Source organism: Bubalus bubalis, chromosome 24 (genome assembly GCF_019923935.1).
Source record: "Bubalus bubalis isolate 160015118507 breed Murrah chromosome 24, NDDB_SH_1, whole genome shotgun sequence".
NCBI classification, from domain to species: Eukaryota; Metazoa; Chordata; class Mammalia; order Artiodactyla; family Bovidae; genus Bubalus; species Bubalus bubalis.
The window spans coordinates 17,383,136-17,404,035 of NC_059180.1; the positions used below are offsets into that span (position 1 = coordinate 17,383,136).

Genomic DNA, 20,900 nt, shown 5'->3' on the forward strand with positions numbered 1-20,900 from the left:
CCAGCTCTGTCTAGGAGGTGGATGTGGCAGAACCTGGTGATGCCTAGTGGCTGGGAGCGGCAAGTGGCCTTGGGCGGGGGCATGGGTGGATGGGTGGATGGTGGGGGGATGCTGGGAAGAGGTGTGGTCTTGCTGGGGAAGACCACATGCTTTGAGGCACTGTGGACTTGGTGAGTCCAAATGGGTGATGGACCCAGGAGGCATCCAGGAGGCAGTATGTCCTAGTAGCCTGGAGCTCAGAGAGAAAGCTCACACTGGAGGAGACAGGTTTGTGGGTCATCAGCTGTGGCTCAAGCCCAGGGTTCGCTGTGCAGAGTGAGACACAGCTGCGTCTGGGGGGCAGGAGAGGGCTGGGGACTGTGGACCTCCTTCATGGGACTCACTTGGGCCAGACTCCCAGAGTGACGGTCACCATCTCAGGGACGGGCTGGCATCCTACTCCAACAGCCACTTTTTGGCAATGTGGACACTCAGGTTGGCTGTGGACACGCTGAGTGCAAGTGTCCACAGGAGAGGCATCTGGGTGACTCCACCTAGCATCCTGGAAGCCACGCCCATCCTCAGAAGGTACCAGAGCTCCCAGGAAGGAAGCTGAGACTGAGGGACCTGTGTGCAGACATCTCCTGCTGAGGCCCAACGGCCAGCCTCCGTCACTCTACAAGACCTTTTCCTGCTTCGTGTCTCTGCCCACACTATCCTCATTGCTTATCACTCACGCACGCCTGCTGTGCACTGTCCAAACCCGCCCCCCCCACCCGGAGAAAGCCAGCTCCTACAAGGCCAGAGGCTATGCCCACCCTGTTTGCTGCTATAGCCCTACAGCCTAGCACAGGGCCTGGCACACAGCAGGGGGCTTCCATAGATATTTGCTGAATGAAGAATGAATGGACGAATGCCCCCTGGCTGTGTGCAGTGAGGTCTGGCCAGCCAACCCTGATGGAGGCAGGGATACAACTCCCAGAACTGGTGTTTTCTGCCTCTTACTGCTGGATAAGTACTGACCAATCTGGGCTCAGAGTCTCCTTGAATACCCCGATGCAGGCACCACGTGGATCTTGGCCACCCCAGAGGGGAGGGGGGGCTGACCTCCCAAGAGCTGGTAATTGGGGCATTATCATGATTAGTGCTCACTGCCCTAAGACACAGATATAAGATGTCTGGAGCTCCGGATGCTGATTAGATTTTGGCTGTCTTAGTGATAGTCATGGCTCCTGGTGCGCCTCCTTCCTAAGGTCACCAGAAGTCACCATGATTTCCCCCAGTTCCTTGAGTCTTTAGAAATCAGGCCCTGGGCCCCTCTGCCCACAGGGCCCACCCCTCTTCCCCAGCCGAGGAACATGGAAGGTGCAATTATTATCATTCCCTTTGTAGACAGGGGGAAACTGAGGCCCAGAGAGGTTCAGAAACCTGCCTGAGGATGCTCAGCAAGTCAGCGGTGGGCCTGGGAAGTGAACCCAGATCTTCTGAGTCACAGTACAGCACCTGGCCTAGAGGAAGCAGCCATAAATTCACTCTTTATAGGCCACTCTGCTTGCTTCTCCCAGCAAGCCCCGTGTGGAAGATGTGGTCAAACCTCCCTTGCACAGAAGAGGAAACTGAGGCTCAGAGGGGTTCAGTAATAGTCCCAAGGAAGTGATGAGCTAGAATTTGGCTTCTACCACTGTTTGCCCAGGATTCCCAGGTGGCGTAGTGGTGAAGAATTTGCCAGTCAATGCAGGAGACACAAGGGACGTGGGTTTGATCCTGGGTCAGGAAGATCCCCTGGGGTAGGAAATTGCAACCCACTCCAGTATTCTTGCCTGGAGAATCCCATGGACAGAGGAGCCTGGCGGGCTACAGTCCATGGGATCACAAAGAATTGGATATGACTGAGCGCACACACGCACACACACTCTGTTTGCCCAGCCCTTGCAAGGAGCATGTCTTAACAGTGACCAGGACTTTGCCCCCTAGGCAAACCTGATAGGGCAGCACAGAGAAATGCTCCCTGCTCAAGGTCTCGGTCTGCAGACAGGTGGGGTTGAGGGTGGGGCTCTCCTTGGAGTTCTTTCTGTTGTCTCATCCCTTATCATTCTTGGCCCAGTCAGGGACACCTGTCAGTCATGTGGGGTGATCCATGTGGGCACGGACCCCAGGGCACCTAAGACACGGAAGCTTAACTCTGAGCGTGGGCCTGGCACTAACTGGCTGGGAGACCTTGGCAAGCTGGGGTCCTTGAAGACCACAGAGCCTCGGTCTCCTTATCTGTGAAACGAGAGCAGGACCACTTTGCCTCCTGGGGTGGTTGAGTAGAGGCAAAAGGACCATGGCTGGCATGGCTGGGCAGGGAGGCCTGGGGCAGAGCTGACGGGCCAGGTGACAGAGCCCGTCTCCCAGCGCCAAGTGACCACTCTGCAACCCTGAGTACACGGCAAATGCCAGGACACACAGATGGAGTCTCAGAGTATAAGCTGAGCGAAGGAAGCTGGGCTTGGAAGGGCGATATGTGCTCCATTTAGATAAAGTCCAAAAGGAGACAAACCAATCTTGGGGTTAGTGATTGGCAGAGTGTCCTGGGAGAGGGTGGGGCGGGAGAGAAACTGCTATGGGAAGTGCTGGTCATGCTTCGTTTCTTGATCAAGTTATACGTGCTCGTGTTTACTTTGTGAAGCTGGGCCTTTGCCTGCATGTACATTGCAATAAAAAGGAAAAGAAAAAAAAAAGATGGATGAGACGGAAAGGAAGAGAGCAGAGGAGAGTGCATGAGGTGATCAGGGTATGTCAGCAAAGGTCCCAGAACAGCCAGTTCTCAGGGCTGGTGGATCCCCAAAGACCTTGGAGTCCACAGTTGGTAAGACTGCAGGTCCCTCTAGGCCTTTGCACAACGCCATCAACACTCTAGCTACTTGCCCCCAAAGATGGGGCACTCACTCCTTCTGGGGGCAGCTTCCAGCCACCTCTCGTGGCCACGGAGAGTCACCTCCCCCAGCATCAACTCAAACATCTAAGAGACTTCAGACACACGACCTCAGAGAGTAGAGAGGGGACAGTGGTGAGCACATGTCCAGCCCTAACAGGCAGCCGCCCACCACTCTGCTTTGCACCATGTACCTGAAGGCCTAGGCATCGCTAGGACTCTTGATTTTCCACAAGAAACTAGAAATCCAGATTTTTATGTATATTACTTTGATTTTTAACCGCTTGATTTTTAAAAACCACACACCACATTTGTGATCCCCTTTGGCTTACAACCACCAGCTGATGTCCTCTTGCAGGGGGCGGGGTGGGGTGGGGGTGGGCAGAGTGGTGAGTGTCCTGAGACGCCAGGACCCCCAACAAGAGGAAAGACCCCCCTGCACCTTCTCTAAGCTTCAGCACCCCAAACGTTCCCTTCCTTCTGTCCTTCTGGGATGCAGTTGTTATGGTGGTGAGGGGAAGCAGGGCTAGAGGCACGTCATCACTGCCTGCTCTTGTGTGGCTGAGCCGCAACACTTTTTCAGTGAGGAATTCCAAAATTTTGCAAGTCCCACTGCCTTCCTGCTCAGTGGGGGCAGGCAAGGGGAGGTCAAAGAACAGTCCTTACAGCTTCCCCGCCCCGCCCCAACGTCCCCCAGTGTACCACAGACTCCCCACTTCCCTTGGGCCATTTCCTCTGCCTTCCGGTGCCCTCCACCTACGCACCCTCAGAAAGTTCCTGGTCAAACCCTACTCTTTCCTCTGCCCACTTCACAGCTCTGCCAGTCTCTCTGTCCCAATATCCTCTCCATTCTCATAAAGGGTGAAACATGCCTGTCATTAGTCTGTCTTTCCAGGCTAAAAGTCCTCCAGGGCAAGGATTGTGTCTTACTCATTATGTCTCTTTGCAAACACGGGATGCAGCCAACCAATGCCTGCGAAACTGAAGCTGTCGGCTGCCTCATCGTGGGTGTCCCGGAGGCTGCCTGGAGGTTAGCTCCCTCCTGGCCTTTGTACGTGCCATTCTCACGGCCCGGTATGCTGGCCAATATTGACACTCAGTGACTAATATGAGTACAGGTATGTTTACAAGGTCTTTCATATTCACTATGTTATTATTTTCACAAAAACCCTAGAGAAGGGCAAAGCAAGTCATATCCCCATTTTATGGTTTAGGAAATTGAAGCCCAAAGAGGGCAAATGACTTGCCCAAGATTACTGAGCAAGTGAGTTGCAGAGCTGAGACGAAGATGCAAGTTTTGTTTTGTCTTTTTTTAAAAAAAAAACAACTCATCTGGGTACCAGAGCAGCGTCAAAGAAAAGTCCTACAACTTCAGAGGGGAAGAAAAGAAAATAATTGGCAAATTAGTCAAGGAAAATGCAAATAAAGATAACAGTACAGAAATATTATTGTTGTTGCTGTTGTCTGTTGTTGTTTAGTTGCCAAGTCGTGTCTGACTCTTTTGCGACCCCACAGACTGTAACCCGCCAGGCTCCTGTGTCCATGGGACTTCCCAAGCAAGAATACTGGAGTAGGTTTCCTTCTCCATTTCCTTCTCCAGGAAGGATCCCAACCCAAGGATCAAACCCGTGTCTCCTGCATCAGCAGGTGGATTCTTTACCATTGAGTCCTGTTAATACTGAATAAAATGGAATTCAAGGCATCAAAGTATTATTAAAAGAGATAAAGGTAGCTGTTTTATATTGATAAAAGGAGCAACTCACCAAGAAGGTGTAAAAGTCATGAACCCTCTTCTAGTCATACATTCTATTTACATGCACCAGAAAACATAGCTTCCAAAAACGAAGCAAAAGCTAAGGGCTTCCCTGGTGGTCCAGTGGTTAAGAATCCACCTTGCAGTGCAGGGGATGTGGCCTAAATTCCGGTCAGGGAACTAAGATCCCACACGTCTTGGAGCAACTAAGCCTGTGTGCCTCAATCACTGAGGCTGCACGCCACAACTAGAGAGCCTGCGTGCTTGTGCTGTGATGAAAGAGCTAAAACTTGATATAGCTAAATAAATAAATATCTTTTAAATGACACAAAAAACTGAGAGCAGGTCAAGGAAAAATGAACAGAGCTTCCGTTATAGTGGGAGATGAAGCAGGTAGAGAAAACTACATTAAAAAACATGAAAAATACAAATGATATAATTAGTAAACATGACCTAGATAGACATATTTTTATAACTGTACATCCGCCAGAAATACACATCTTTTCAATGACAAGAGGAACAGACAGAAAGACTGAACATCCTACAGAAAATCCTACAAAGACGATCTCAACAAATTCTCCATCACTGAGATCATAGAAGCTACAAATACTGACCACTATCCATAGAAATCAATAATCAAAATATAACTTAAAAATTCCATCCACGTTAAAAAACCATAAAGTATACAACAATTTTAATCAAAAAAGAAATGATCAACTATTTTAGTAGCAAATGACTTTGTGTAATAAGAACTGTGGAATAAAGTCATAGCAGTACTTAGAAAAAATTATAGCCTGAGGTAGATTTATTAGGGAACAAGAAAGACTGAGAACAACTGTTAGCCACAAACAAGGAGTCTCAGAATGGAAGAAACCCTTATTGACAGCAGCTCATGTAGAAGAGGGGATTCCTGGGTGGCTCAGAGGTAAAGAATCTGCCTACAGTGCAGGAGACCCAGGTTCGATCCCTGGGTTGGGAAGATCCCCTGGAGAAGGAAATGGCAATCCACTCCAGTATCCTTGTCTAAGAAATCTGATAGACAGAGGAGCCTGGTGGGCTATACAGTCCATAGGGTCACAAAAGAGCCGGTCACCACTCAGTGACAAAACAGTAGAAGGGAATTCTGGAGGATTTAGCTGACAAATCCAATACCAGCCCCAAGGGGGATGTGGCTACTACAAAGTAGGACTGCAGGTGGTACCAACAGAGGCATGGGTTCCAGACCAAGCAGGTGATAGTCTCCCTCCTTTCTGACTGGGGAAGGCTTTGGGAGAGGCAATGGTTTTTATGTGGGGCTCCGACCAACTGGATCATGTACAAAGCCAGACTGAACAGGAAGAATGACAATGAATTATGGCTGAGTTGTCTGAATGAGAGAACCATTAAGGGGACTTCCCTGGACATCCAGTGGCTAAGACTCCATGCTCCCAATGCAGGGGGCCCAGGTTCAATCCCCTATCAGGGAACTAGATGCCACATGCCACAATTAAGACCTGGTGCAGCCAAATAAATAAATACATAAATATTTTTTTGAAAGGAAAAGAGAACCATTGGGCTGGATTGGAGGGCAATGCCTACAACCTCCAAAGCTAGAAAGTGAAAGCTCCTGGAAAGCTGAACTGGCTAACTCCCAGGAAACATCTCCTCCTAGTTAGAGCTGTCCAACAGCAGGAATCTGGCTTCTAGAAGGCCTACTCCCCAGAAGCAAGACTGTTGGGAGGCCAGGGGCGAGGGTCAGTCTGCGGGCTTGGAGGGCTGCCCCCACAGAGGACTGGCATCCCTCCTCTCCCTCTCCGGAGAAGTTCCATTTCCTCTTTTAAAAAGACAAAACACTTTTCTGGCTGTTTCTGGAAACCCTCAGGCCTTTCACAGTTCTCCAAAACAGTCCTTGGTGATTACACTCCCTTATTTCTAACCAAGAAACCTAGTTCTTTTAAACTCTGCTCCGTGGGCTGGACTGCTCAGAATAGTGGTTAAACTTTGCATACTTTCCCAGCCCCAGATTTGAAAGCAGCTTCTGCCACTTCCGAGTTGCGTCTCCAGGTTAAGACTCTTCCCTGAGCCTCAGTTTCCTCCCCAGGGAAATGGGGAGACACCCATGCGTCTACCTGCCTCCATGTACCACAACGCCTGATGGGGGAGCCAGTCCCCCACTGCCCGCACCCCCACAGTGCCCCCTCTGCTTTAAGGTGCCCTCCCTGTCTGCCATGCTGGGGAGGATGCTCGCTGGCAAAATAATCTGTAAAATGATCAGCACAATGATCGGATCACCTGTGATCTCGAGCCTGGCCTGACCACGTGCACAAAAGTTGCTGAGCAGATCCATGGCAGGTGAGCACTAACAGTGGATGGTGACTTTAGCACTTGAATAGTTTCCATGATGTGCTTAAACACAGTGGGAAAAGCTGAGGACGCTGGAATTGTCGGGTTCACAGCTGTGTGACCCCCCAGACAAGTTACTAAGTCCGCTGCCCTGTCTTTTTTTATATATATCTGTAAAATCTGGATAAGAGCAGTTCCCACCTTGTACGGTTTCGGCACAAGATGAATGAGGCAATGCAGGTGTCTGGCTCCCGCTGGCTTTCCTGACCTCTCTCCCCTCCCCTCTTCGCCTTGTTTCAATTCCATCCAACCACATCAGCTTCCCTGTGCTGAGTCAGACACACCTCAGCCTTCGGCCGGGATCACTCTTTCCCCAGATATCTGCCTGTTGTTCTACTTTGGGTCTTAGCTCAAAAGTCACCTCCTCCACTAGACAGCCAGCCCCACGAGGACCCTTGCTTCTGTGTCAGTTGCTGCTGTGTCCACAGCCTCCACACACTTGCTGAGTTGAGTGCAAGCCGCGAGCCCCACGCAGGCACTCGAGACAGCGTGCGTGCCTGTCACTTTTAGCTTTGCAAACGGGATCTGCAGGCCGGAGGCTGTTGGTCCCTTCGCAGTCCTGTTGCTCAGAACACCTCCTCCTTTTCAGGAAATCTGTTCCACCAAACCCCGGAGGGCCAGGCTTCTCCTCCCTTCACCAGGATCTGTCTCCTCCCTCTCTCCTGGAGGAAGAAGGAGGGGGATTCAGACACCAGCTCAGAGGGTGAGCATGCCCAGTGAGTCAGAGCTCCCACGCCTGCTTCGGTGAAGACCTGTATTTAAGTGCCAATGAGGAGGTGAGGAGGCCTGAGGGGGCCCCAAGAATGAGAATGAGTCAGTTGGAGGCAAACCCGAAACCTCAGAGGCATCACCACTTCTTGGAAAGGCACAGATGTGCGCACGTAGAACAGTGCCCCCAGAGTGGGGGCAAGCAGCAGGCCCGGAAGTGGGGCCAGTGGGCTGGACAAGAACTTTTCTAGCATCCTCTGTGGTTTCCTCCATCTGGCCCACTCCTCCAGGGCCTCTTGCCCTTCTAAATGTCCCTTCTCAGAGAGGCTCCCCCAACTCCGCCCGCATCCTGCTCTACTTTCTTCTGAGCACTGTCGCTAGCGGACATGACATGACACTGCAGAAGACACGTCCTCCCGCAGCCCAGACGTGTTTCCAAATTCAGAATTACTCAGATTAGAGAAAGGTCATCTTCTATAAAGCATACCACCCGTCATAACGATCCCTGCCCTCCACGGGGTCCGAGGAGCACCCTGTGACCAACCACATGTGCATCTCTGCAGCAAGACACACGAGCCTTCACACCACCGGGAAGAAATGAGGACTCCAAACAGCCTCGTGTTTACTTCACGTCAGGTCTTGCTTCCAACTGAGTGACGAGAACGCTTCCGGTTTTCAGAGCTTGTGGATTTCGAATGCTAGATAAGGAGTGTAGCTCTGTGCGTGCGTTTGTGTACTGCTTGTTTTCACAACTCGAGGTCAAATTCCTGGAGGATGAGGACTCTGTGCCAGTCCTCTGGCACCTTGCCTGGCATGTGTGTGTGTATGACTACGTTGCTTCAGTCGTGTCCGACGCTTTGTGACTCTATGGACTGGGTAGCCCACCAGGCTCCTCTGTCCAGGGGATGCTCCAGGCAAGAACATCTGGGAAGCCCCGCCTGGCACACAGGTGCCCAATAAATATCCGAAGAAGAAATGAATGAGGAAGTTGGATGTGAAGAAGTGACTCTGTCCTCACTGGGGAGAGAAACAGCAATCACCAAGCCGTGGGCAAAGTCTCTCCAAAAAATCATCTCCAAAAAATGCCACCCCTCCCCCCTCCAAATACCCATTTTACTGACAAGCAAACTGAGGCTGAGAGGTTAAGCAACTTCCTCCAGATCCCACAGACAGGAAGAGCAAGTTCACAATTGAATCTGGGGCCCCTGACTTAAAACCTGTGCCCTTCTCTCTGCCTCAGCCTCAGAGAAGCAAGGCAACCGGGAATACGGCCCATCAGACGCAGGGTCCCCTGGTCTCTCCAGGACCCCCAGCCTCCACTGGGGTCCTCCCATTCACACTCTTAACAGGGCAAGTTTGGACAATGTCTAGGCAAGCCATCATCCTCTCTTCTAGCCGAGCCAAAGGAAATCTGGTCAAACAACTCTGGGCATGTTTCTGGCCCTAAGGAATGCTCCCAAAGATATCCCTTTCAGCCACCCCAGCAGACTGGCATGATGGGAAAGGACACAGGTTGGGAAGGAAAGCAGGTTCGAATCCCTCCATCTATCACTCCTAGATATACAACCTTAGGCAAGGCTACTGTGCACATCTCTGAGTCTTGGTTTTCTTGCCTGTAAAATGGGTGGGTAGACTCAACGCCATCCAATGGGATTCATTTATTTGCTTAACAAATACACAGTGCTTACTGCACACCAGGCACTGTTCTGTATGCCTGACGCTTATGAATTCAGTTCATCACTGCAAAAGGTATAAAGTAGTCATAATAATTTCACAAATGGGGAAACTAAGGTCCTGAGACAGTGGCTCCATAAGAAGTAGCACATGGACATCCCTGTTCAGTGGTTAAGAATCTGCCTGTCAATGCAGAAGGCATGGGTTCAATCCCTGGTCTGGGAAGATCTCACACGCCGCAGAGCAGCTAAGCCTGTGGACCACAACAATTGAGCCTGTGCTCTAGAGCCTGAAAGTGAAAGTGAAAGTGAAGTTGCTTGGTCCTGTCCAACTCTTTGCAACTCCATGGACTGCAGCCTACCAGGCTCCTCTGTCCATGGGATTTTCCAGGCGAGAGTACTGGAGTGGGTTGCTAGTAGCCGCAATTACTGAGCCAACACTCCACAACCACTGAAGTCCGTGCACCTAGAGCCCGTGCTCCACTATAAGAGAAGCCACCACGATGAGAAGCCCTCACACTGCAACAAAGAGTAGCCCCGGCTCTAGCAACTAGAGAAAGCCCTCGCAGCAACAAAGACCCAGCTCAGCCATAAATAATAAATAAATAGAAGAATGAGCAGAGCCAGCATTTGAACCTGGGCGACCTGGCTCCAGAGTCCATGCTCTTAACCTCCAAGCTATACGTCTTGACAGGTACAACAGACATGAACACTGACTGTGGATGTATTGTGTGTTGGGAATTGTGCTTGGGAGCTTATAAAACATGATGTCATTAACAACTCACAGAAGCTCAGTTTTACAAATGTGAGGAAATGAAGCACCCAGGGGGCTTGTGTTTCTCCTCCACTCCCAGGTGGCATCGAGGACAGTGGGCATTTGATCCCGAACTCTCTCCTCTGAACTGTCTCCTCCATCTGGTCCCTCCATCCTGGTAGGGATTGGGGGTGGGGGACGCTCAAGAAAAGGAGGTCCAGGAAAGGGTCTTTCTTCTCACATCCCTGATACTTTGTCTCAGCTCTTTTTTCTGGATCTGAGCACCAGGAAATTGTAAATGCCTTCGGGGACAATTCCTGTCTCTGCCTGGGCTTTCTGCAACCGTGGGCTTTAGTTGTACAGCAAAACGCATCAGTCACTGAGTCACTGCCCAGAATTTGGAAATGCTCAGGTCATCCCAGACCTGCTGGGAACTGAGTGTGTTGTAATCAGGGCTACAGGCTAGTGCTTCTCCCTCCCTGAGAACTTCCCACAGCCTCCCCCCAAGATTTGACTCTAGAAATCCAGGGTGGGGGTCCAGGAATCTGCATTGAGATTTTTATGGTTCAGGCAAAAGTAAAACACGTTGACCTATACTCCTCTCATGACATGCAAGGCCTTTCATGACACGTCCCACCTTTCCATCCATTACTGGCTTTCCCCCACTTTCCCCCCATCCCTGTACAACCCCTTAGCCTTTATCTATGCTGTTCCCACTGCTCAGCATGCTGTTCCCTCTCATTGTGCCTCTACCAAGCTCCCCCACTCCTCTCCCAGGGCTGGCTCACAGGTCCCTGCTCTACGAAGTCCGTCCCATTGCCTCATGAAGCTTGATCACCCTCACCTTATGCTTCCTTTCTTTCTCATAGCTCTCCCCTGCCCCCACGACCCCTTCACCCAGGGGGAGCTCCTTGGAGGCACACACCAGTGCCCTGAACAGCACTCAAGCAGTGCCCAGTGGGAGCCCAGTGAATGCTAATGAGTGAATGAATGGCTGGGGTAGGTCATCCCCCCTTCCACATCTCATTAGGCTCATCTGTACTCATGGTGGGTCTAACTGAGTTCAAGTGGCCTTTGCAGGACTCTGCAATGCCCTGACTGTGGGGGAAACCCAGACTAACATAAACCCGAGCCTCAGTTTCCCCACTGAACTGGAGGATTTTCATAAAGGCTCCGATGTCCCAGCAAATACCTGGTGTTCCTTAAAGGCCACCCACAGGGGAAGAGCTGCGGGGGAGGGGTCACACCTCACAGAAGGCAAATGTTAGGGTTCCAACAGGGTAAGTGCTGGCCTGGGGGGTGATTTGTGAATCTTAGCAGCAGGCATCAAGTTTGCTGGTCCCCAGTGTCTCCTGATTATAAGAAATACAGATGTTGTTCAAGGAAAAGAAGAAGAATCATCTAGATTCTGGGGTTGACTGAATCTGAATCTCACCAAAAAGAGCCTGGGAATGTGCATCTTAATAGAATCCCCTGGAGAATTTGTTCATAAAATAGTTTGACAAATTTTGTTGTTTTGTGGACTGCTCTGGCTCTGGTGCCAGAATGACTGGGTCTGAATCCTGCTCCACACTTGCCTTGTGGGCATCAGCTTGGGCGAGTCATTAAAGCTGCCTCTGCCTCAGCAGTCCTCATTTGCAAAATGGCCACAAAACGCACAGCGCACCAACCAGAAAGGCTATTTTGAGATTTAACTCAGAATACTTTCAATGCTCAGGACAGACCCATACAACATAAGTTCCAGCAAATGTTCGCTATTATTGGGCCCATCTAGTAGTCAAATAAGGAGAGCAAAGGTCGAAAGGCCTAGTTTCACTCGATTCTTTGACCCGGTCTCCAACTTCAGAGTTTTCAGAACTTTCCCCACCCATTTTCTCCCCGGAATCCTCACCAACTTCCTGTGCGCGGGCTGGGAGTGAGTACCCAGAGAAGAACCGGGAAGGGAGTTGGAGGGGAGGAGGGTGATGACCCAAGACCCGTCTCACCGCCACGCTCAAGACGCTCCCAAGCACCCAGGACTAGCCTCCCCAGCCCCGCTTCAGCTGCGCCGGGCCGGCCGGACGGAATCGCCGCAGCCCCGCTCGCCGAGAAGAGCCGGCAAGTGGGCGATCCCCGCTGGGGATAGGGTGATCCCGGGGTCCCCGCCGCCGGCAGCCCAGCGCTCTCCCGGCCGCCACGACTCGCCTGGACCGATTCCCCCCACCTTCCACCCGTACTCGGGCGCCGGGTCCTACCTGCGCGCTCCAGGTCCATTCGCCGCGCCGGCCCCGGAGCGGGAAGTAGGGGACCCCCCGGGAGGCCGTCCCTGCCCTGGCCGCGCCGCTCGGGGCTTTCCTGGGCGCCGGGCGAGCCCGCCCCGCTTCCTGCGCCCCGCCCCGTGTCCGCCCATTGGCCTGCGCCGCCCCGCCCCCAGCACCCCGCGCTCCCCTGGGCGCCCTCCCGGTGGGGCCGCCGCGGGTCCCGGCAGCGTCCCTGTCCCCTCAGTCCCCGCAGTCCGAAGGGCTTCAGATCTCTCCAGGAGGCGACCCCAGCGCCTGTGCCCCGCGGCCGCCGGAGGTCACACCCCAGCCAAGAGAACTCCGCAGGGCTTCCCCTCGCTTTCAGAATAAAATCCCAGCTCCCGGATTTGGCATCAACCCGTCCGTCGCCCCGGGCCCTGACATTCCCGCTGAGGCCCCCAGCTGCCTCTTTCCGCAAGAGGGCAGGTGCATGCAGGATTGGGGGGCTGGGCATCTTGAAGCCTGCTCCCTTTTCCGATAAGCCCAACTTCTCCTGAATGCGGATGTGTGTTCTTCCCTTCAACAAATGTTTTCGGAGCGCCTGACCATATGCCGGATTCCAGAAAATTTTAGATAGTAAAACAATTCTTCAGTCAATAGTACCGTCTGGCAGCCCCCTTTCTAAGGCGCTGCATATATTAATATTAACCACCAGCTACCCTGTGAGGGAGCTATAGTGCTGTCTCCCAGTTTTTTAGATGGGAAAACCGAGGCACAGAGCCTTTGTGGAGAAACTTGTTCAGAATCATGCAGCCGGTGTGGGGTTCGAACCCAGGCACCATGGATCACTAATCCCTTAAAAGCAACATTTTAAAAGTCGTGATGGAGCCCAGAAGGTAGGGGAAAAACAGTAAATGAATAAAATATTTCAGGTAACAAAAGCTACCAAGAAGAGAGTAAAACAGAGAGAGAGAGAGAGAGAGAGAGAGAGAGAGAGAGAGAGAGACCTGTCTCCTCCCCAGGGACGAGAGATTTGAGCTCCGAGCCTAGGGAGGACACGGGCTAGACTAGTTTAGAAGGGGGAACAACCAGTGCAAAAGTCTTGGGATAGGAACCAACTTAGCATATTGGAGGAATTGCCTGGAGGTCAGGTTGACTGGAGAACCCTCAGGAGGGGAGAGGGGAAGAAGGTCAGGTTGGAGGTATGCAGACTTAGGCTGGACAGTGCCGGGGTCCCTTTGGAAACCTGAAACCTTTTGCTCCGTCTTGGTGTCTCTGAGTTTGTGGGTGACTCAGGCGGTAAAAGAATCTGTGCATCTGCCTGCAATGAGGGAATCCCAGGTTCGATCCCTGGGTCGGGAAGATCCGTTGAAGAAGGGAATGGCAACCCAACTCAATATTCTTGCCTGGAGAATTCCATGGACAGAGGAGCCTGGTGGGCTATAGCCCGTGGGGTTGCAAAGAGTCGGACATGACTGAGCGACTGGCATTTATCCAGAGATGGCAGAAGTCTCACGTTAGAAATGTATGGCCTGAGCTGTCTGCCCTCCTCTCCTCCCAAACTGGGCTCCCACCCTGTTTTCTGCATCTTTAAGCCATCTTCTCTCTTCCCTAGCTTCTACCAGATGGACTGTGTCTATGCACTAACCCCTCTGCTTACTATGGGACTCCAGACAAAGTGGATCGGGCACGGTACCTCAGCTCCCACGTCTGCAAAGTGGGGATGACCACAGGCCCCACTTCCTATGGTCTGAAATACATGAAAAGTCCTTGGAGCAATGCCAGGCACATATCAGGCGCTCAATAAATGTACATTGTTGTTCTTATCAGAAGGAAGATGAGAAAGAAGCTAATTTAGAGCCTGCTCCCTCTGCCTGTTTGCTTGGTTGTGAAACGGGGTAAAAATAGCACTGAAGGGAATTTCCTGATGGTCCAGTGGCTAAGACTAGACACTTCCAATGCAGGCAGGCAGAGGTTTGATCCCTGGACTGGGAACTAAATCCCATATGCCACAACTAAGAGTTTGCATGCTGCATCTCAGATCCGGGACAGTCAAATAAATAAATAGAAATAAAAATAAATATTTAAAAAATAGCACTGAACAGCTAGGAAAGACAGGGGTAGACGTGATCAGATGTGAAAATATTGGGAAATCTAGAGAAAGGGAATGGGCTTCCCATTTGGCACTAGTGGTAAAGAACCCACTTGCTAATGCAGGAGATGTAAGAGACACAAGTTCAATCCCTGGGTTGGGAAGATCTCCTGGAGGAGGGCATGGCAACTCACTCCAGTATTCTTGCCAGGAGAATCCCACGGACAGAGGAGCCTGGTGGGCTACGCAGTGTCCATCGGGTTGCAAAGAGTCGGACACGACTGAAGTGACTTAGCACGCAGCACAGAGGAAGGGAATATGGGAATTCTTCGTACTTGCCACTTTTCTGTAAGTCCGAAATTATGTCAAAATAAAGAGCTAATGAAAAGAGGGCGCTGTCCTGAAGCCCTAGAGAGATAATAAATGTAGAGTTTGCCATCTCGCATCCAGTTGCATGATTCGGGTTCCTGCTGAGCTGCCTGAATTTTATTAGTGGCTGCTCTGTGTCAGGCCTCGGCAGGGGCCTGGAGGCCCCAAAGTAATAAAAACTCTGGTCCTCAGCTCAGCTCACACTGCATCATATTACCTGTTTTCAATCCTGTCTTTCAGGTTTAAAAACATTTAAAATTTATTTAGAATTTTTCTGTAGATTTAACAAAAAATTAATACATAGAGAGCTCCCATATACCCTCTCCTCTGTGCATAATTTCCCCTATTAGTAACATAACTTGCTTTAATGCAGTACGTTGGTAACAATTAGTGACCTGGTATTTTTACATTATTATTAACTAAAGTGTGCTGTTTACATTAAGGTTCACACTTGCTTCCTTTTCTCTTTCATTTAAAGACATTTGCAATTGGAGGATAATTGCTTTACAATGTTGTGTTGGCTTCTACTGTACAACAACGTGAATCAGCTATAGTATATATATATCCTCTCCTTCTTGAGCCTCCCTCCCTCCACCCCCATCCCACTTTCTACATCATCACAGAGCACCAGGCTGAGCTCCCTGTGTTACACAGCAACTTCCCACTGGTTATTTATTTTGCACATGGCAGTGTATATATTTCAAGGCTACTCTCACAATTTGTCCCACCTTCACCTCCCCTCGCTGTGTCCACAAGTCTATTATCCACATTGGCATCTCTATTCCTGCCCTGCAAATGGGTTCAACGGTACCATTTTTCTTGATTTCATATATATGCATTAATATATGATACTCGTTTTTCCCTTTCTGACTTACTTCACCCTGTGGAGCAGGCTCTAGGTTCATCTATTTCAGTTCAACTGACTCAAATTCATTCTTTTTTTAAGCCTGAGTAATTCTTTAACTTATATGGAGAGTACATCATGAGAAACGCTGGGCTGGAGGAAGCACAAGCTGGAATCAAGATTGCCAGGAGAAATATCAGTAACCTCAGATATGCAGATGACACCACCCTTATGGCAGAAAGTGAAGAGGAACTAAAAAGCCTTTGATGAAAGTGAAAGAGGAGGGTGAAAAAGTTGGCTTAAAGCTCAACATTCAGAAAACAAAGATCATGGCATCTGGTTCCATCACTTCATGGGAAATAGATGGGGAAACAGTGGAAACAGTGTCAGACTTTATTTTTCGGGGCTCCAAAATCACTGCAGATGGTGACTGCAGCCATGAAATTAAAAGACGCTTACTCCTTGGAAGAAAAGTTGTGATCAACCTAGAGAGTATATTCAAAAGCAGAGACATTACTTTGCCAACAAAGGTCTGTCTAGTCAAGGCTATGGTTTTTCCAGTGGTCATGTATGGATGTGAAAATTGGACTGTGAAGAAAGCTGAGCACCGAAGAATTGATGCTTTTGAACTGTGGTGTTGGAGAAGCCTCTTGAGAGTCCCTTAGACTGCAAGGAGATTCAACCATCCATTCTAAAGGAGATCAGTCCTGTGATTTCTTTGGAAGGACTGATGCTAAAGCTGAAACTCCAATACTTTGGCCACCTCATGCGAAGAGTTGACTCATTGGAAAAGACTCTTATGCTGGGAAGGATTGGGGGCAGGAGGAGAAGGGGATGACAGAGGATGAGATGGCTGGATGGCATAACTGACTCGATGGACATGAGTTTGGGTGAACTCTGGGAGTTGGTGATGGACAGGGAGGCCTGGCGTGCTGCAATTCATGGGGTTGCAAAGAGTTGGACAGGACTGAGTGACTGAGCTGAACTGAACTGAATATACCACTGTGTATATGTACAACATGTACAATTTTTTCTGTCGATGGACATCTGGGTTGGCTGTTGTGAATTGTAAATATTTACAATGTTTGTAAATATTGTAAATAGTGCTGCAGTGAACATTGGGGTACATGTGTCTTTTCTAATTATGGTTTTGTCAGGGTATATGCCCAGTAGTAGCATTGCTCCTGAGCAGTTCAATGGGTTTTGACAAATGCATAATGACTTCTATCCACTCATGCATGTCTATGTGTGCATGTGTAAGGTCATTTCAGTTGTGTCTGACTCTTTGCAACCCCTTGGACTTAGCCTGCTAAGCTCCTCTGTCCATGGGATTCTCCAGGCAAGAATACTGGAATGGGTTGCCATTTCCTCCTCCAGGGGATTTTCGCTACCCAGGAATCGAACCTGCGTCTCTTACATCTCTTGCATTAGCAAGTGGGTTCTTTACCACTAGCACCACCTGGGAAGCCCTCTATCCACTCATGTGAAAGTGAAAGTGTTAGTTGCTCAATCATGTCTGACTCTTTGCAACCCCATGGACTGTAGCCCCCCAGGCTCCTCTGTCCATGGCATTCTCCAGGCAAGAATACTAGAGTGGGTAGCCATTCCCTTTTCCAGGGGATCTTCCCAACCCAGCGATTGCACCTGGGTCTCCTGCATTGAAGGCAGATTCTTTACCCTCTGAGCCACCAGGGAAGCCCCTCCACTCATATAGCAACATAGAGAAGAGTTTCACTGTCCTGAAAATCTCTTAGGCTTTGCCTCATCCTCTTCTTCCTCCTGAACCTTGGAAGCCATTGATCTTTTTACTGTCCCTATAGTTTTGCTTTTTTCAGAAATAGTTGGAATCTGACCATATATAGCCTCTTAAAGACTGGCTTCTTTCCTTTGGTGCTGCTGCTAAGTCGCTTTAGTCGTGTCCCACTCTGTGCGACCCCATAGACGGCAGCCCATCAGGCTCCACCATCCCTGGGATTCTCCAGGCAAGATTACTGGAATGGGTTTCCATTTCCTTCTCCAATGCATGCAGGCATTCTGAGTCACTTCAGTCATGTCCGACTCTGTGCAACCCCGTGGACAGCAGCCCACCAGGCTCCTCTGTCCAAGGGTTTCTCTAGGCCAGATTACTGGAGTGGGTTACCATTGTCTTCTTCTTCTTTCCTTTAGTAATATGCATTTAAGGTTCCCCCAGGTCTTTTCATGGCTTGATACCTCATTTCTTTTTAGCACTGAATAGTGATATTCCATTGTCTGGATGTACACTGTTTATTTAGCTATTCACCTACGGAAAGACTCCTTGATTGCTTTCAGTTTTTGACAAGTATGAATAAAGCTGCCACAAACACTTATGTGCAGGTCTTTGTGTGGACATGTTTTCAACTCCTTTGGGTAACTATGGAGTGTGATTGTTAAGATCGTATGGTAAGAATATTTATTTTTGTAAGAAACTGTCAAACTCTCTTCCAAAGTGGCTCAGCCAGTTTGCATTTCCATCAGTAATACATGAGAGTTCCCGTTGCTCTGGAACATCTTGTGCTGTTGGTTTTTTGGATCTCAGCCAGTCTAGTAGATGTGTAATGCTATCTCATTTTACTTTGCAAGTTCCATCAAGATACATTATGTTGAACATATTTTCATACGCTTATTTGCCATCTGTGTATCTTCTTTTTCATCTGTGAAGAACTTTTGCCCATTTTTCAATTGGGTTGTTTCTTTTCTCAGAGTTGAGTTTAAAAAAATTCTTTGTATATTTTGGATACAAGTCCTTAATTGGACATGTGCTTTGCAAAGATTTTTATCCAAGCCTGTGGCTTTTTATTCTCTTATCAATTTTTTTTTTGTAAAGTGGAAGTTTTATCTCTTAATGAGATCCAAGTTATTGAGTTTTCTCTTTTGGGCATCATACTATTGGTGTTGTATCCAAAAAATCATTGCCAAATCTAGATCCTAGATTTTCTCCTATGTCATCTAGAAGTTTTATAGTTTTGTATTATACATTTAGATTTATGATCCATTTGGGTTACTTTTTGTGATGGCTAGAAGGTCTGTATAGAATCTTTTTCTTTCTCCCTTTCTCTTTCTTTCTTCCTTACTTGATTTTTCTTTGTTTCTTTCTCTCCCTCCCTCCATCCCTCCATTTTTCTCTCCTTCTCTCCCTTCCTTTCTGTCTCTCTCTCTCAGCCCATACCTTGGGATCCTTGAGCTGACATGTGTGAGAGGTCCAGCTACGCTGAAGCCACTACTCGTCCTAGAGAGAGCACATGGAAAGAGATAGAAAGGCCTGAGGAGCCCCAGCTGTTGGGAACTCGTCAGCCCAGGCCCATATGTGAGTGAGGGAGACTTCCGATGTTTTAAGCTCCCACTCCTGACACCAAGGGAAACAGAGCCGAGCGGAGTCCACTGAGCCCTGACCAGATCGCAAAGCCACGAGCCAAATGAATGCTGTGATAGTTTCAACCTGACGCCAAATAGCACAAACTATCTCCACTGAGCCCGACCAGGTTGCAGATTCAGGAGCAAAAGAAATGCACTAAGTTTGGGGATAGTTTGTCTTGCAGCCATTGTATTGACGTGCTGCTGACCCACAGTACCTACCTTCCTTTTTTTTTCTTGCCAACAGAACCCAGACTTCATCAGGGCAGCCATGTGCCCTCCCTGACGTAATGAAGCATGATTTGTTTCAGCCAATCACGACAATCCCTTTCCAACTTTCCCAGCCTCCCTTGCCCGCGGGGGTTGCTGGATGATCCAGCTCTGCCAACAAAATGTAGGAGGACGTCCATGTATTATGGGGGAAGTGCTTCCGGGGCAACCGTTAGCATCACACGACAGAAGGGGTCTCACTGCTGTGAACACAGACCATCTTGCTGCCATGAGAGAAGGCTAAGACAACCGCAGTGTGGATGTTCTGGGGCCTGCAAACTACAGAAGCAACTCCAGCAATCACCGGTATCTGAAATTCTGGTAAGGAGAGAAGAATTTCCCCAACGTGGGGGCCCTGACATCTTTGGACAGCTGAATCACACCAGCTGTGGTTAACTTCCAGACCCCATTGCTCCACAGGAGAAATTTTTGACTGTTTATGCTTCTGTGACTTGGCTTTTTGTCATTTTGAAGTTTAACAGAACAGATCCAGGGAGTTTATTGTAAGAACTGCAGCTGACTGGGGTCTCCAAGCTGGCCTGGCTCACCTGGTTTTGGGGGACTGAGGACATGAGAACTTGATAACAACCTTGAACCAAGCTCTGCAAGAGAGACTACGGGTCTGAGAGGTTAGTGGGGCTGAGGGTGGATCCCTTTTGCTACCACCCTTGGGGCCGACTGACATCCAATCAAACCACAGATAACGTCGGGCCAAGAAACAAGGTTTCTTCCAAAAGAAAGCGATGATGGTGATGATGACGATGGTGGTTTTAATGGTGGTGCTGATGGGGTGATCGTGGCGGTGGTGGCTGGGATGATGCCGTGTGTGATGGTGGTGGTGGTTTTAATGGTGGGGATGATGAAGCTGAGGATGATGATGATGACGCTGATGATAAGGATGGAGGTGGTGATGGTGGTGGTGATGAGAGGATGATGTTAAGAGCTAACATTTATGTAGCAATGTGGTGCTGTGTGCCAGACTCTGCTGTAGGCTCTTGTCATATACTAATTAGCCCTCACAAAAACTCTAGGAACAAGGTACTATTGTTGGGTCCATTTGCAGAGGCGGAAAAGGCACAGAGAGGGTACGAAACTTGCTTAAGATAGCATAGCTGATGAGTGCTGAGTGAGCACGCTTCCTCAGGGGAAAGAAACTCTTCTCAGGAACCTAACTGACACAGCAACACCATGCTTGTTGCAATGTGTGCCATTTCGCCATCTGAGAGCGATGTCTACAGAGCTTAGTGTTTCTGGCTGAAGGCCTGCTTACTTCACTGATTTCCTGGGAGAAAGGGAAAAAAGTCCTGAATTATACTGTCTCCAAAGGCTGCCTTCCTCTAAGTCACCATGGACTCAGCTGTCAGAGTTCACAGAGTTAAATCTCTCTCTTTTGGGTGAACTTCTCCCTGTGGCTCTCCATTGCTGAAAGGTTAAACCAGAGTTTCTCAACTTTGGTACTACTGACATTTTGATCTGGGTAATTCTTTGTCATGAGAGTGCGTCCGGTGCATTGTGAGATGTTCAGCTGCATCCTTGACCTCTACCCACTAGATTCCAGATGCATCTGC

At 49.5% G+C, this 20,900-nt stretch overlaps 1 protein-coding gene across 7 annotated transcripts in view; it reads right to left on the reverse strand.

Annotated features, from left to right (window-relative positions):
* The window catches only part of IL4R (interleukin 4 receptor), a 49,988-nt gene extending 37,438 nt beyond the window's left edge, over positions 1 to 12,550 (reverse strand). For 6 of the 7 annotated variants that reach the window (XM_044935915.2, XM_044935912.2, XM_044935921.2 and 3 more), the window contains exon 1: positions 12,401 to 12,540. The gene's annotated coding sequence lies outside the window, so the exon portion shown is untranslated. Of the gene's footprint in view, positions 1 to 12,400 lie in introns of all 7 variants that reach the window. The other variant, XM_044935913.2, reaches the window with a different exon arrangement.
* Between the last annotated feature and the right edge of the window lie 8,350 nt (positions 12,551 to 20,900).